Source organism: Lissotriton vulgaris, chromosome 2_1 (assembly GCF_964263255.1).
Source record: "Lissotriton vulgaris chromosome 2_1, aLisVul1.2, whole genome shotgun sequence".
Classification (NCBI taxonomy): Eukaryota; Metazoa; Chordata; class Amphibia; order Caudata; family Salamandridae; genus Lissotriton; species Lissotriton vulgaris.
Window position 1 is genome coordinate 791857072 of NC_141687.1, and position 14974 is coordinate 791872045.

At 42.1% G+C, this 14974-nt stretch overlaps 1 protein-coding gene across 1 annotated transcript in view; it reads right to left on the reverse strand.

The window, feature by feature from the left end:
• CIRSR (corepressor of RBPJ and splicing regulator) overlaps positions 1–14974 on the reverse strand; it is a 197100-nt gene that overhangs the window by 120940 nt on the left and 61186 nt on the right. The window contains exon 2 of the mRNA XM_086956153.1: positions 6277–6371. The gene's annotated coding sequence lies outside the window, so the exon portion shown is untranslated. The remainder of the gene's footprint in view (positions 1–6276; positions 6372–14974) is intronic.

The window sequence follows — 14974 nt, forward strand, 5'->3', positions numbered from 1 at the left end:
TACGGAAAGCGACCACAACCCATTGTTAATTGAGATTAACTTTGACTTGATAACTGAGATCACCGAAACTTACGAAAATAGTGATCTCAGAATAATCCAAGGTGGGAGGAGAATTAGATGGGCCAACATGAAGAAATCCACAGATGAATTGGCTAAATTGTACCTGAGTATAATCCCCCTCCTAGAAAGGGCAAACTTAATTATGACTCAACCTTTTAGTGATAATGTACAAAGGTCCCTGGTAGGGTTGCATGAGGAACTATTTGATTTATTGGCAAAGTCCTTCTATATAACTATGCCTAGGAAACCTAAGCCTTTCGTTATTAAACACCCCTGGTTTAATGGGGGATGCAAAGAAATGAAGCAGGGGCTACTCATGGCATTGAAACAAGGTACCCCGGCCGGCGTGATTGAAGCCAGGCGTGCCTATAAACTAATGATTTTTAATGCAAAAAAAGAGTGGGAAGAAGATCGATGGTATGCCATCCGACTCGCACTTGAGGCCAAAGATACACGGTCCTTCTGGAACTTAGTTCACACAGGGAAACCAGAAGGTAGGACCTCAATTGATCCAAATATATCTGAATAATCTTGGTCTTTATATTTTAAAGAGTTATATTCTATCCCCCTAACACCAAATAGTTTAGTCCCTACTGTTTTAACGGATTTGGACCCTAATTGCCCAACACCGCTTTTTACCCTGGATGAGATTCTTATTGCAGTACATTCTCTGCAATCTAACAAAGCTCCTGGGTTAGATAGGATACCAGGTGACCTCTTCAAAGAAGAACCAGTAGTATGGGCCCCCTATCTGCTATTACTCTATAATGCAATTTTTCAGGGTCTCCCTTTGCCAGCCACATGGCTGGGGGCGGAGATTATCCCCATCTTTAAGAAGGGTTCTCCGTCTGAACCATCAAATTATAGGCCAATCAGCCTCATTGATGTTAGTCAGAAAATCTATGCGAGACTACTTTTACAACGCCTAAAGGACTGGGTAAACGATAATAATATACTGACCCCCCTCCAGGCAGGCTTTAGGCCCAAAACGTCTACCATTGACCAACTCTTCCGGCTCCAGGTTCTTTACTGGAAGCATGTTATCCTGGACCGGGGAAATTTATATCTAACGTTTGTGGACCTAAAGTCAGCCTTTGATATGGTGGATCGTAACCAACTCTGGGCAATGTTATCATCAATGGGCGTGCCACTCTACTTATGCCATCAATTTAAACATCTACACGATGGCACCTATGCTAGAGTGCGCTTTGGGAAGTATGGTCAGTTAACAGGGCCCTTCCCGGTTGAGAAAGGGATTAGGCAGGGCTGCGTTCTTGCCCCGACCCTCTTCTCCCTTTTTCTTAATGGGCTCATTGAAGACCTACTATCAATTAATGACATTTACTCCCCAAAATTAGCCTCGCTGAGGTTTCCTGCTCTAATGTTTGCAGATGATACTCTGCTCCTATCAAAATCCCCTATGGGTATGCAGAGGGTTTTAAACCAGTTTATCAAATTCTGCAAACACAGAAATCTAGTAGTTAACATCAACAAGACCAAGTATATGGTATTTAATGCCAACACCACCAACTGTCCTCACCCCATGATGGAAAGAAGACCGTTAGAAAGAGTCCCAACATTTGACTATCTAGGGTTGACTCTCACAGACAAAATGGGGTGGGGAGCACACATGGCTAAGGCAAACCTAAAACTAGTACAGACAAGTGGGGGAATTTTAAAAGTTCAAAAAAACGGTGCGAATAAAATTATAAGTGCCCCATTGGAAATCTTTAAAGTGCAAGCAAGATCTTCCTCCCTTTATGGGGCGGAACTTTGGGGACATGTTCCTTCTACTGACCTAACTATCACAGAAAACAATTTCATTAGGCAAATCCTAACCCTGCCCAGAAGTACTCCTCTAGTTCCACTTAGGCTGGACCTGAATATTAGGCCTATAGCCGAAATCATCGCCTCACGCCCCCTTCTTTATTGGAGGAGGCTCTGGAGCACCCCCGAGCTGGAAAACTACAAAAGGGAACTAGAGGTGGTTCTAGCCTCCCCAGGGGCAGGTAGAATTCCATGGTTACGGTTTGTAAGACAGTCTCTTGCTCAAATTGGATACGAAAATCTGTGGTTAAACCCTGAGGTCGCATCCTCAACTATTTCCAAAAAAACCTTGTCCAGTGCTGTGAGGGACTTTAGCCTCCGGAGGACCATCAGCTCAGCATCACCAACGAGCCTGATTGGTACCTTCCTGAGCCATAAATCCACATACAGCTTTGAACAAGAAATTGACGTAATCCAACCCACTCTAGCGAAGAAGCTGTACCTACAGTTTAGATATGGAACGTTGCCCCTCTATTCTACGACCGACAGGTGGACGGGGGGCCCAATCCATTTATGCCCCGGCTGTAGAACCGAAAATTAAACCACCCTACATGTTACTCTGTTCTGTCCAGCCTATTCACACATACGAAGAAAGTGGATAATACAATTATGTAACAATCTGGGCATAAGGGATTACCAAGTTTTCTTTAGGATCCTAAAGTCCGACATGAACCCTTTGATAGTGTTTGCTATCACTAAATTTCTGTTTTCTATGTGGTCTATACGAAGGAAATCACTTAAATGACACACCATTTTATGTTTAACCTGTTGAGACGCGATAAATATTTTGGACCAACAAATGCTATTTTAACTTTTTAACTAACATTTTTTAAATTATTTAAAATGTTATTGTCTTAAATAATTTGTCTTCGCCCCTCTGATTGCATACAATGTATTTTAATATTACAAATGAACTGTGGAAAAGTGAAAACGTATATTGCATGTACTTTTATGGTTAAAACTAACCGAAATAAAGTTTATTGAATGAATGAAAACATCCCGAACAGCCCCTAATCAATGGCTTCTAGGAACACTGCCTTTTGGAGTCAGACGATGACTTTTAAAACATGCTACACTTTATCTCATGGTGGCCCAGTGGGACTTCTCTCTAGCTACTTCTGGAAGTACAAGATGTGCCAGAGATTCACACACTGACACGTAATTAAAGGAACCTTAAAACAGCTGATGCATACTGCCCACAGGCAAATCCATCTTAAACCAAACCCACTTGGTTTGTTTTACTAGTATTTATGCTTCTTCCCCACCTTATGTTATACTCTCCACCCATCCCTTCAGCTTTTGATCTCATTTTATCCCCATTCAAATTGAACCTTATTTTGCTTCACTGATTGCCGTCTCCCTTTTCTCCAACAGCCGCAGGACGACTACTCGGAGCTCTTCCAAGACACGTCCTACGCCGATAAACACTTGCCACCCATTAACGTAGCACAAACATACGTGGTAGCCTGCAAGGAACCCAAGTAGAAGTAAGATATAGGATTGCAGAGGGGCCTGCACGCTCAAGGAGACTCCGCCTCTGATCTCAGTGCTTTCTAGAGTTTCTTGGACCATCACCAGGCACGCTAAGGCCTCTGGGTAATGTGTTGAATGGCAATGAACAAGGGGCGGCTGTACCGGGGACTGCGCCACACCCCGACGGGAGTGATGCCTTTGCTTCCTAGGGGGGGTGCACCCTGTCACCTCTGGACATTGACTTTTGCCTGAGTGTCCTTGAGCCCTTTGGTGGCTGGTTCTTAGATGCAGCCCCTCCAAAGATGAGCCATGTGACTGCGTATCATTCAGGAGTGCTTTAGAAGTGGCAGTTACTCTGGAAGGAGATGGGTTGGGAACAATGAACCTCTGGCTCTACCTAAAACCCTATATTTTTTTAACTGCTTTCTCTCTGGCCCTGATTTCTGCATAGGGCTACTGACCACTTTGTTCATTCTAACTTGATGGGAGGTTTGTTCCATCGAGGGTTAACTGGGCGGGTGCTTTGACCCCTGGAAGGGGGTCTTCTGTCTTTAACTGTGCTGAGGCTTCAAGTCAGTTGAGTGGGAATGTGCTGGGTTTTTGTATTGTTCTTAATGGGCTTTGGGGAACTTTAATATTACACAAGGGATATATGTGGCCTGTGCCCACCTCACCACAGGCCTTGAAGAGCTAATGTTGAGCATCAATAGCCCTCACCCTCCATACAGACGTACCGGAGCATGTGAGAATAGGACACAGCTTACTTTTCGCCAATGTTTTTAAGTGGAATGGAAAATGTTTGGAGTGATAGCTCCCCGAGTCTGAGAGACGAGAGCAATCTGAGAGATAATGCTGCCGTATGAGTCTGTAAACATTTTTTCAACTTGGGTTGTATGTGTTTGAGACCTTGGACCAGAGAGTCCAACTTAGATCCAAGAGGGCAGATCCATGCCTGATTGACATGCAATATATTTAAATCCACTAAACTCCATGGAACTCACTAACATAGACAATGGCTAACCTGTAAGTCTGGCATGGATCCAGCTCTCCTGGACGTACGTTGGGCACCCCGCCTTAGGTTATAGGATACATGTATCACAAAAGATTGCCCTGCTGCCTGAGCCCGTAGGATCTGTGTATCCTGTGAAATGGCTATGCTGTCTAGGAGTGAAGGATGGTTCTGCCAATTTGTCTCAGGTCCCTAGATCCAAGATAGTCCTTAAGTTAACTGTGGAGTGTCGGGCCATTAAAGAACGCAGCAACGAAAAATGTCAGTTTCCTGGTTTTAACTCTAGTAGATTTGGCAGTTACGATCACTGGTGCTGGAAGGGAGGAAATTGGACACTAAAGAAGGATGACAAAGACGAGTGTCTGGAAAACGGACTGCATCACATCGTGGCATTCGCCCTCGGAGTGCATGTCCCCTTAATTCTGCCTTTGCGGCTCGTGGTGTTCACAAGCACCACGCCCTCCTCTGGACTCCCGGTTGAGAAGCCCAGGCATCCAGTGCTTGAGGTTGAGCGATGGCAGTCTGGCAGATGCTACACTTAACAAGAAATGTGATGCTCTGCACATCCTCATATTCCGCTCTAGAGATGTGTTTATTCTGTAGGTGTAGGCACCCCGAGGAGCGGTGTGCGTCTGAGAGGCTCTCACGTAACAGCACATGACACTGTACTTGCCTGGATTTAACTGGATCCCCAGCATGCACTGACTGTCCCAGGAGGCTTTTCCCAGCTGAGTTCAGACTCTTCCGGTATTGGGTGGATTTCTCCCACGCTATAGGTTCTCCGAGGTTCAGCCCTCCTTTTGTCACTGAGCGCATTTCCCAGCACCTGCCACTCAACTGACAGGAATGGCTGTGGTCCCAGGCTGCGCTGCTGACCATAAGTGACAGCTTTCTGGCAGCGTGAAGCGCCGGGCTCATGAGGGGCTGCACAGGGCGTGGCTTCAGCACAACACTGAAACTAAGTAGGAGGGAGGGAAAGTGAACGCGAGCTATGCGCACGCTATGTTCACGCGGGGAAAGGAGATGTGCACATGTACGGAGTGCACATCTCCTTTCCGTACACGTGCCATCTCCTGTCCCTCTTCAAAGGAGACGCCAGAGAGGGGACGTCAGGCGCGTGCATATCACCTGTCTGTGCGCGCACATGTTTTGTCCCCTTCGCGCACCAAACCAACAACAATAGTCTCCCCAAGGCGAAGCGGCACATGCGCTGAGTTCGCTAGGCGAGACCTAAAAAGGTAATATTTATTTTGTACTAATTTAAAATAAAATTTTGAAACGTTATACTACTTTCTAAAAGGTGTAATCTGCGCCTGAGGGGGAAAGCTATTAAGAGCAACTTTCCAATCATAAATTCTAACAGGATTCTGAAACCAGCCCTTTGATAGAGTGACCACATACAAATGGTGAATTCCATTCATGAGGAGATTTACGTCTACAAAGGGGTAGATCTACACAAGAAGAAATTTATACATGGAAATTTACCTTTGTGTATAGGGCTTACTATTGTTATTATTTCTGTGTAATAAGCATCTGATTACAAGTCACAGGGTCCACTTTCGACAAAGGATATTGTCAGGACTATTTGAAATTGCTGGATTTGAGCAAGTGTAAAAGATATATTCTACTGTATTCCAACTATGTAAGCGCATTGTTGTTTTGCTTACAGAAATCTGTAAAATACATTAAAGTCTGGATACGTGCTTTCATAGTGTGGATGCTATTTTGCTATGTCCCAAATGATACACAGAAAGTATAAATGAATTCTGAATAACACACCAGCTCTGGATTCTGGCATAGAGTCGAACCACTGCTGATGTATGAAAAAATGTAATTTACAACCAAGTGGGGGATAACAACTTCACATCACACCCTGCTTTCACTACTGTATGCAGAGAACGCCTCACCTGTTATCATAACACTCCTGTTCTTTAACATATTGCTGCATTAGCTCTTCTTGCTTCTTCTTATCATATGTTATCTTCTGTTCCGCCATCCATACCTATTCAAATATACACCTGTTAGATACCTGGGTTTAAGTACAAATTCCAGTTTCTTTTGTCTTTGTGCAAGAATCAGTGTTCTATTGAGTATTCATAAAGTAAGACCACCGTCACAAAATATGGCTACATCACAGGTTCAGTAAAATCTGAATATATCAAAATATTTTCCTGATCCACTGTCCTGCTTGTTCGCCCAGCAAGAACTGAAACAATGCCATTAATTTGAGGCAATATGTTTTGAAAGTTGTCAATAGGATCACCCAGTGCACGATCAGTGCTATTTTCAATTTAAATAAATGCCTCTTCAGTAAGCCATTATATAAAAAGAAAATGTATATCTGTGAATAAAACATAAATGATGTGCTTAAAAGGTGCAAAAGCAGCCTCAAAAATCATGCAATATATCATGCCGTTGAAAGGCTACGAGTGATGGGTACATTCCAAACCTTACACAACCATGAATTAACCTGTTTCAGTGTTTCACGTTAAAGCACGTAGAATAACAAGCATTAATAAAAAATGTACAGAGGTGCCATTACTTTACAAGAGAACATGATCATCAAAAGCTTGGTATTCAGACAAAAGAGGGAATGTTTTTGTTGACTTGACATCAGAAAATATGCTAATCAGTAGAAGTTGCAAATTGCTGCAATCGTGACATTCTGCAATTAAAGAGGACTTCCAGGCACGGTTACACTATAATGTCGCTAAACGAACAACAATAAACATCAGCAAAATCCTTTTGAAAATATTTCAATGGATCCTAACTAAATTGTTGAGAGCCTACACACGTGAATGCCTTTGCCGTGCCTGGAACAGATGATTCAATGCAATAGAGGACCACCTTGAAAACCTGATAGGAAACCAGAGAAGCAGAGACGGGAAATTTATAGGATTTACTAAAACATGTAAAAGCAAGCAAGCAAAAACGTGCAGTCCATTTTTCGTGCAACCTGCCTCTGGCTGTTCCAAAAGCATGGTGAAAAAAACATACAGGTAGACGGCACAAATAGTCTGGTCTAGAGCATTGGCGCATGCTTATGTTTACAAGCGTTGCCACATTATGGTTAAAACTACTGGCTTTGTGACTGATGGTTTGTAAATAAGGCTGGATGTAATGTGAGGATAGTAGCTTTCATCGCTGCTAATTTCACAACATATCCTGAACTCTTAATCCACACGATTGGAGGTTGATTTTCATGCCGGTGAAACAATCATGCTGAGAGAGACCAGAGGCACGGGGCACAGGAAGAAAGGAAAAACACAGAGCTGAGGGTTGTCCTGCATTAAATGGCCTAGAGAGAGGTAACGCTTTGCAAGATGTTATGTGTGGTACTGAGTTTCTGGGTCGTTAGTACCCTCAAGTTTGAGTGAGTTCTGCTCACCTGTGGTAATATAGTAAATGAGATAAGGCTATAAATGAGGTACATTGTGTTGAGGCTCTATGTTTAGGGTGTGCATGTGAGAAGAGACATGCCACCAGATGAGATGGGAAAGGGATGTAGTGTATGAGTGAATCAACTGTTTGGGGTGCAAGGTGTGCAACTAGTGAGCTGATGCTATTAGGAAATAGCACTGTGCAGTGCTAGCAGCAATTGTTTCAGAATTAAGTTATGACACTTAAAATGGCAGTTTTATTTGCAGATGTTTTTAAAATTGCAGTTAAGTTTAATTGTTTCTCTAAGTTGTTTCTTAAATTCAAGGAAACTTCACCATTCCAAAGTAGCAAAAGTATTGATTTTCTGCCACAGTCTGTCCAACCACATTATTGTAGTCACCCTTTCATTTTGTGTCAAAGTACATTTTCTACAGGAAAAAAGTGAAACAGTACTGGAAAGGACAAGATGATTGGATGGGAAAGGTATCAACTATGTTTGAAATCGGGGAAAGTAGTGATTCATTGTGAACTCTGTTAATGCTGCTCAGAAGAGACCAAACTGCTATCAACAACAATTTGATTTCAGCTTGGAACGCTTACATTAAAGTGTTTGCTTTAGTATTTAAATATTACAACTTTGCACTTAAAATCCTTTTGGAATTTGCAATCCTTTTCAAAAAGGCTTCTGCATTCAACCATTTGCACTGGGATGGAGGACCAGGGCAAAATACAGCACTTTAAGCCATGTGCTAAATATTGTTGTCCGATGTCACGAAGATTCCAGTCCTTCAGTAGCTGGCTATTCAAAAACCAAGAACATGTGTTTTAGACTGTGAAGCTGCCTGACACACCACCACTGCAAACTAATTTGTTCCTCTACCTCTGCATGAGATGTTTGAAGCAAGAGGAGGGTGGACTGGACATTTACCAATTTTTCCCAAACGGATTGACACTCATCCTTTTAACAACAACTTAATCTTTAAATACCTAAAAAGCTTCAGAAAGATCATAACGTTCGTAACATCAACCAACATTTTACACTTACTGTCCATATACCCTATTCATACATTTTATTTTTACAATTACAGCAAATGTAATGTACACACCTACAACACATTTGGAAAAAAACAGAAGACGGTGGACCATGTTCGGCTGATGTGCTACAGTGCCAAGCTTCTCCAAGCTTCCCCAATGAGTAACTAGGGAGCTACTGGCAGCTCTCCAGCTACCTGCAAGTAGTATGCAGTCCAGCCTAATCAATTAGTATTAATATGTGTATACCAAAATTAGGTGGGTGGGGGGTAGTGGGGTTCCATTTGAGACGAAAATATTTTATTTTTCATATCTCATATGCGGATATTTGAAGAAAAATGGCAGAGTTTCCCAAATATATTGAAATCTGATATCTGAGTGATAACGCACTGTGGAGACGTTTTCCAAATGTTATTGCCTTGGTACCAGAGGCATTGCTCCGATGGCTCTTATGTGTCAGTCATGTAGAGGCACTTCACATTGGCAGAATTTTTTTTATTTACTACTGGCAACCACACCTGGTGCACTGAGGTGCTCACTGGTAGTATATGGTGGCCACTAGTGGTCACTTGTACAACACTAATAATATTAGTAGCTTTTAATAAGTTTCACAGAACAGAAGTAGCTCTTTCTACAGAAAAGGTTGGAGGCATCTGTGCTACACTATTCTAATAAGCATTTACAATGCAATGGTCTCGGCATCATTAAAAGTAGAGCTATTGGCATTGCTCATGACATATCTTTTTTTTCCTTAAATCATAAATAACAGCACTCTGCACTCAACAGCACACACCACTCTGCACCTGCACTCACTGCTCTGCACACTCACTCTGCACTCACTACTCTGCATTCTGCACTCACTACTCTGCACTCACTATTCTGCACTCACTACTCTGCACTCACTACTTTGCACTCACTACTCTGCACTCTGCACTCACTACTCTGCACTCACTAGTCTGCACACTCACTAGTCTGCACACTCACTACTCTGCACTCACTAGTCTGCACACTCACTACTCTGCACTCACTACTCTGCACTCACTACTCTGCACTCACTACTCTGCACTCTGCACTCACTACTCTGCACTCTGCACTCACTACTCTGCACACTCACTAGTCTGCACACTCACTAGTCTGCACACTCACTACTCTGCACTCACTACTCTGCACTCACTACTTTGCACTCTGCACTCACTACTCTGCACTCACTACTTTGCACTCTGCACTCACTAGTCTGCAAACTCACTACTCTGCAATCACTACTCTGCACTCACTACTCTGCACACTCACTAGTCTGCACACTCACTAGTCTGCGCAATCACTACTCTGCACTCACTACTCTGCACTCACTACTCTGCACTCACTACTCTGCACTCACTACTCTGCACTCACTACTCTGCACTCACTACTCTGCACTCACTACTCTGCACTCACTACTCTGCACTCACTACTCTGCACTCACTACTCTGCACTCACTACTTTGCACTCTGCACTCACTAGTCTGCAAACTCACTACTCTGCACTCACTACTCTGCACTCACTACTCTGCACTCACTACTCTGCACTCACTACTCTGCACTCACTACTCTATGCACTCACTACTCTATGCACTCACTACTCTATGCACTCACTACTCTGCACTCACTACTCTGCACTCACTACTCTGCACTCACTACTCTGCACTCTGCACTCACTACTTTGCACTCTGCACTCACACTCAATAGTCTGCAAACTCACTACTCTGCACTCACTACTCTGCACTCACTACTCTACGCACTCACTACGCTACGCACTCACTACTCTGCATTCACTACTCTACGCACTCACTACTCTGCACTCACTACTCTGCACTCTGCACTCACTACTCTGCACTCTGCACTCACTACTCTGCACTCTGCACTCACTACTCTGCACTCACTAGTCTGCACACTCACTAGTCTGCACACTCACTACTCTGCACTCACTAGTCTGCACACTCACTACTCTGCACTCACTACTCTGCACTCACTACTCTGCACTCACTACTCTGCACTCACTACTCTGCACTCACTACTCTGCACTCACTACTCTGCACTCTGCACACTCACTGTGGCACCGCAGTAAAGCTGTTTACTATGTTTGTAGACTGTGTGCGGTTTGTGAGTGTATCGTATCCTACACAGCCCATCCCGTATTTCTGTTTTGCTTCACTTCATCTGCTGTAGAGCACCACATTTTGTATGTAAGAGCACTACGTTATAATTCATTTTAGAGCATTCTCCCTTCCGTAGTGTAAATGCCCTTCACGGCCGGATGCAGTATGTAGGTACTCTCATATATTTCTTGGCACCTACGATGTAAGACTGTGTGTTGGATCTAGGAGGACATATATAGCACAGCACCATGTTTTGTTTCACTCATTGCACTAGCACTGTGCTTTTATCCTCTCTTCTCCGTTTGATTAAACACATAAGCCAGCATGTAAACATTTGTATTAATGCTTCACACGGACTGCATCCACAGGTAAACACTTGCTTTTCATTTTTTGGCTTTCATGCACATGTTATTTTTCAGGGCTTTTTCGGTACGTTATTATTTCACACATCTGATTTAAGCTTTTCGATTTTCAGTGCCCATCACAGCTTTAGCATTCATGTTTAACTTCTTTTTATTCGTTCTGTCCACAATATTTTTACTTCCTTGAAGCATGGCACTGTATGAGCAAGTGCGTGCATGGGCGCTGGTGTGTGTCTGTGTGAATGCAGGACAGCAGCTGCCCACAGCGAGCGCGATCGCGTGCGCGTTTCAAATCGCCTCCAAGGCGATGCGCGCGGCCAGGAGTGTCTCCTGGGAAGCACACACGCTAACAATAAGTTCTCGGCGACAACGCGCTTCCGCGCGTTTAGCCGAGACCTAAAAAACGGACTCAAGATTTTGGTATACACCCTTTAAGACTGGAACTACTAATGTCAACACCAATACTTGAAAACAAAGTTTAAGGATCCAAAATGTGAATAGAGCTTTCTAAAAACATTTTTTTTTAGAAGTTTTGCACTGCTTTGTCAAACACGCAAATGCTATTAAAGAGAAACATGTTTTTCCTACGAACTAACCAAGTCAAAAGCTGTGCTCTTTAGGCTATAGATGCACAGATGCAGGGACAATGAGTGCAGGCATGGCTCGGCCAACAACTCGTTTCTGCATCTACAGCTTTCCAGGCACATCCTAAGGAAGTTCCAAGCAGGCTCTGCAGGAAGTTACGGCCACATGCATCATTGCACCCGTTTGCGATTCCTAAATTGCAAAAATTAAGGAATCGCAATTTAGAAATCGCAAACGGCAATGCATGAATAATTCGCAAATATTTTAGCAATTTCTTAATTTTTTTCTTAATTGCGATCCACATTTTGCGAATCGCAATCAAGGAAAACCTTCCCATTGATTCCTATGGGCCAAAAGGCCCATAGGAATCAATGGGAAGGCATTAACATTTTGCGATTTTCATTTTGCGAATCGCAATTTGTTAATGCATTTCTAGGGTGCTGAGGGGGGTGCAAAGGACCCCCCCAGCACCCTTGAAATGTTTTTGTAAGTGCAAGTTTCACACACACATGTCCAAAAGACATGTGTGTGTGTGTAACATGACACTTTCAAAAATGCATTTTGGAGCATTTTTGAAAGATTTCGCAAATTAACACGAGGTTCAACCTCGTGTTAATTTGCTCCCCCTATTTGCGAATTCGCATTTTTTAAATCATTCATGCATTGCATTTAAGGAATCGCAAAAATGCGATTCCTTAAATGCAATCGCATTTTAACAATCGCAAAAAATTGCGATTTCTAAAAAATTGTTTAATGCATCCAATAAAGTGATTTTGAAATCGCAAACGGCCGAATTTTGCGATTCACACCGCTTGCGACTCCAAAATCGCTTAGGGCATGTGGCTGTAGTCTGAGCAAAGGGCATGATTTTTCTGGGGTAATTACCGGTCAAGTCTAGTAGGGTGAAGGAAATTGCAGGCAGAGACATATTAACCAGATTTATACCAAACACACAGAAGAAACCAGATTATAGGCACATGCCAAATTTGGTCTCATTGTATTCAGACGTTTTCCCCCGAAAAAAACAGACCTATATACAACTTTGCTCTCCCTCTCTTTTGACCAATTGCCATGAAACAGACAGCATTTGAACAAAAGTGAAATATATTTTTTAAACATTGCATTAACATTTAATTTACAGATTAAACTCTACCTATATTGAAAAGTGCCATTGCCACCTCTGTTTTGACACTGTTCTAGTCGATGTTATGTATAATTCAACTAAGAATAAGATGAACCATTGATACGGATTGGTTTGGCAATCATGAGGATAGCCAGCTGGGGGACAGATGTACTTTGTTCCACATAATTTATTAAAAACGCCACCAAATAACATAACTATTTCAATATTGAGCCACAACAAAAAACAGTTATATGAAGTTACACTGATGTGATGAATTACAAATATTGAGTGTTTAACACCCTTTCCAAGTAGGTACCCTCACTCTAGTCAGGGTAAGAGAGTCACACTGCTAAAATAACCCCTGTTCACCCCCTTGGTACGTTGCCACAAGCAGTCAGGCTTATCTAAGAGGCAAAGTGTAAAGCATTTGTACTTGCACACACAATAACACAGTGAAAACACTACAAAAGGAGCCCACACCAGTTAAGAACAAGCATTTGCAATGCATAAGGTCTCGCATTAGGAAAGTTTGAGCTATTGGTATTGTAAATGACACATTTTTTATTTATGTGTTGGTTTTGAAAATAGCAAAAATAATAGCTTTGTCATTTATAGTGCCAATAGTTATAACTTGTGACACCTATAGCATTTGTAATGCAATATGTGTTGTATTCACGTGACTTAGATGTATTGATATTACAAATAACAATGGCTTTTAATTTTTTAAATAATTAATACTTAAATAAAAGTTATTGTAATTTATAATGGCAATAGCTTAAACTTTTGTAAATAACTTTTGTGAAGAATATGTTCAGTGTATTTTATTGTGACGAAAATCCAAGAACAGAAGTGAAATAAATACTAACCTCTTTTTGTGACATTTGTAATAAAGCTTGAAACATTGAGAGAACATATTTGACCCAGTTGTTGTTGAATGGTTGCACAGATTGATGCTGTGGTGGCGCTGAGTGATGTTGTGGTGGCGACTAGTGCTGCTGTGGCATTCAATGATCCTGTGGTAGCGCATAGTGATGTTGTTGTGCCCCTTAGTGATGCTGTGGTGGTGCTGAGTAATGCTGTGGTGATGCGATAGATAGAGTGAGTGGGATAGATAGATAGAGTGAAGGTGGTAGATAGATAGAGGTAGGGCGATAGATAGCTAGACAGATAGAGTGATAGCGATCAGTATCTAGATAAATAGATAGATAGATAGATAGATAGATAGATAGATAGATAGATAGATAGATAGATAGATAGATAGTTAGATAGATAGAGTGAGGGCGATAGATAGATAGAGTGAGGGCGATAGATAGCTAGACAGATAGATAGAGTGATGGCGATCAGTATCTAGATAAATAGATAGATAGATAGATAGATAGATAGATAGATAGATAGATAGAGTGAGGGCGATAGATAGAGTGAGGGCGATAGATAGATAGAGTGAGGGCGATAGATAGCTAGACAGATAGATAGAGTGATGGCGATCAGTATCTAGATAAATAGATAGATAGATAGATAGATAGTATGATAGATAGATAGATAGATAGATAGATAGATAGATAGATAGATAGATAGATAGATAGATAGATAGATAGATAGATAGATAGATAGATAGATAGATAGATAGATAGATAGATAGATAGATAGATAGATAGATAGATAGATAGATAGAGTGAGGGCGATAGAGTGAGGGCAAAAGATAGATATTTTGATAGATAGAGTGAGGGCGATAGATAGATAGATAGAGTGAGGGCGATGGATAGCGTGAGGGCGATGGATACAGTGAAGGTGATTGAGCGATAGATAGATAGTGAGGGCAATAGATAGATAGATAGAGTGAGGGCAATAGCAAGATAGAGTGAGAGCGATAGATAGAGTGAGGCCGATAGATAGAGTGAGGCAGATAGATAGATAGATAGATAGATAGATAGATAGATAGATAGATAGATAGATAGATCGACAGATAGATAGATCGACAGATAGAGTGA